Genomic DNA, 3,456 nt, shown 5'->3' on the forward strand with positions numbered 1-3,456 from the left:
TATTTATGACATCATGAGGACAATTTGTCCGCATACATCATACACACAACATTGTGGAAGGGTCTTGTCTCCCCAACTCCCACCATCCGACCCAGACAGCAAATTCATCCATTCATCAGCAGATTTATTCATTCTGTCGACACCACTGGACTGATGGATCAATTCAGTGTATTTTGTAGTCAACTCAAACGACACATAACCAAACATGGCACCATTAACAAAGCACAACAACAACCAGGCCCATGAAAATGTTATTCCCTAACTGTATGCTCAGCGGTTGTTTGTATGTGATAACACACCACTTGGCTGGCATAAAATCAGGCTATTAATGATGTATGAACAAACCCTCTGTAAAAAAGAAGAAGAAGAAAAGAAACCCCTTCAGAATACAGAGAGGACAAAAACTGGAAAGTCAGTGCTACTGAAGTGGAGATCTCTGGCTCAGAGTATGAGAAAAAAAAACAACTTGTTTTAATGATATGTACTGTAAGAATTGGTTCATTTTAAAGGAAAATAGAAAAGAAAAGGGGCGATTAGCCCATTACAATAACAGACAACCACTTGATTTTCTACATTGAGACAATTATCTGTTATATGTGTTAGTTTTTTGAAATCATATGTTTAAATGTAAGGAATTGCCTAATTAAATATGTGCTTATACATATATATATACACCTCCACAACAGAAATCTGAAAAACAAAACAAAAAATAAACCTTCAATGTGTGTCTTGGACATTTTCTTCCAACTGGTGTCTGGCCTAAATTCTGTTATTCACTGTCCTCGGTTACTATTATTCCCTTTATTTTGGCCTGTATATAAGCCCTCCGTCTGACCTTTTCTGCACATTCTAATAAAAAGTAGAACTTTTAAGTCATTTAAATGAATTTTTTAATTGTCTCCGTGCAGCTGAGCCACTCAGAAGAACTACAACACCCAGACTAACAGACTCATATTTGCACCATGTGGTCACATCATGTGCTGCTCTCTCTCACTATCGTTATATAGATGGTGAAGGGGCCCTCTGCTGGCCGAAGTACTGACATACAGCTGAGCAGTGGAGTACTTCTCTTTGCCACTAGAGGCCGACACAGAGCTAATATTAAAAACAGAAGGCAGGGTTGTCTTTTTAGTGGTGTGGTTGCTACAGGTCACAGTTACTATCACCACCACCAGCACCGCCACCACTATCTTTGTCATCATTATGATTACATGAAGGAATTAAATGATTTGTGTTACACCGTGATGAGCTGAATAAGAAGCTCACATTTAAAACATGTATAATTTTGGGTGCTCCTAAAATACCTCTCACGTTTCCACTTGTTCCACTCTATATTTGTCTTCTCCACTCCTGAATACCATCACAGGACCAGCACGCATCTCCTCTGTTAGAGAACTTCTAGTTGAGGGACCGTCATTGCCACTGGTAAATTGTTAGGATTAAAGGGATCTGACGTAATTATCCCAAGCCAAGGGTTAATCTCTGAGTGCTGGGCCTGGAATAGATCTCCTACAAGACGCTACTCATCTGCTCTACCTGCCTGCCAGGTGTTGGTAGCGCACGGCCTCCTGGGTCTTTTATAGCGATGCACGACTGCTAACAATCGATTACAATGCTGAAAAGCTGCACTGATGTGAGGAGAAGAAGAGGAATCGGCCATGTTCAAATCCCACTCTAATCATTCAATTAAATCTAAATGTTGAGATTATTTTTGGAACAATTGGGCTCATGGAAAACTCTTAAAGCGACACAAACGCATGCAGTGACGCTTTTTTTCTGAGATCATGAATCTGACAGTCGCTGAAGTTAGTAATAATTCTTTTTCCATTTTACAAATCGGAGTGGCGATGTACTAGAATGGATCCATTAGAAGTAATAATCTTATTTGTTCTTTTAGCATTTAACGTAATATCTGCCAAGTGGAAACGGTGAGTTACTCCTTCAGCCCCATCCAAACCTCCACACCTCCTCCCTTGTCGTCCTGCTCGGTACATTCCAGGAAACACTGGCATTTCCAAGAGATGGGGCCTATGCCAAGCCTCCCTGGCAACTTCTGACACCCCCCCACAGAGAAGTTTAATTAAATTATTTCTCTCTTCACCTCCTTTAATCTTTCCACTCACTCTTAAAACCACTATACTTGATTTAAACCCTCTCACAGGCTTGAGACAAACTTATCCTCACTGGCCATCACGTCCGACAGTGTCTTCGAAATGGTACAAACAGGCCGGATAAAGATGTCCAAGTCTTCAGACAACCTCTCATTACATCTATTCGCCTCTCCTCTCCTCCTCTCTACATTCATCTCCTCTGTTTCAGCCGTCTTATGCGTATGAAATTTTAATATCTGCGATGCCAAATTTATGGGGTAAGAATCAGACCTGCAGTAAGGAGTGAAACCGCCCTTTGACGCTCCGCATATTTGCAGTGATGAACGTGAACTGTACATTGTGTCAAGAAGTGAGTCTTCAAAATCTTTTGAACGTGGTTGGATCATTTCACATGGATACTGCCTGTTAAGTGTGGTGTGCATTCTGTCTTGAATTGAGAGGACAGAGGGTCTTGCTCTCTGTTCGGATTGTACACCACATTGAGGCAACATGATTCTGTCATTCTGGGCTACGGAAATAAAACTGATTTGATCTGATGCTTGGGAACATGCGGGTAGATTAAGCCTATGGCCTGCCCGCCCGGTAACCAACAGTTGTCACAGTCATTACCTTCCCACTCTGCCTGGAAAGTGGAAAGTGAACACACTCATATCCATTTCCATCTTCAGGATGCAGTAATTCTTTAATCTTAATTATGCAATACTTTACAGCAACTGATGTCACTGGTTCTATTTGTGTCTTTTACTTGCAATTTCTTCACATTACTACCCATTTGACGGTTTGTAAATGAAAAAGGCCACCACATTGAGTCACAAATTGAAATGACGGAATATGAAATGAAGGATTTATGAACACAAGCTGTCAGTAATAATTCATTAATTGCTCACTAATGCTTCCAGTTAAAATGTGATGACGTCTAATGTCCGTGACAGTTTAGTGTCAGTTAGCCACTTGTTAGCATCTCGTGAGGTGTTCACGTCCGTAGAACAGAACGTGTAAATATCGGGATTGATCCGTCGTGATTAAAACACTGCCTAATTAATGATTTATAAAACACGTGATTGGTTATTAACGTTAAATATCAGCTACCGTGTAAATGGCTAGACGACGTGTTACTGTTTTTGCGAGAGTGAAGCGAATCATGACACAACAGAATAAGTTATGAAAGCTGTCCATCCCCGCAGTGCCGCTGCTCACTGCTCAGGTCCATTTACCTCTGACCGCACTTCGTACACACTGTAAAAAGTGTCCATTTTCAGCGCACCGCTCCGCGCTGTGGCTGCTGTAAAAACTGAGCCCGCGTGACATTCTTTGCAGCGTGCTGCACAGCTCCACCCACACCGTG

This window comes from Acanthopagrus latus, chromosome 13, assembly GCF_904848185.1.
Source record: "Acanthopagrus latus isolate v.2019 chromosome 13, fAcaLat1.1, whole genome shotgun sequence".
Classification (NCBI taxonomy): Eukaryota; Metazoa; Chordata; class Actinopteri; order Spariformes; family Sparidae; genus Acanthopagrus; species Acanthopagrus latus.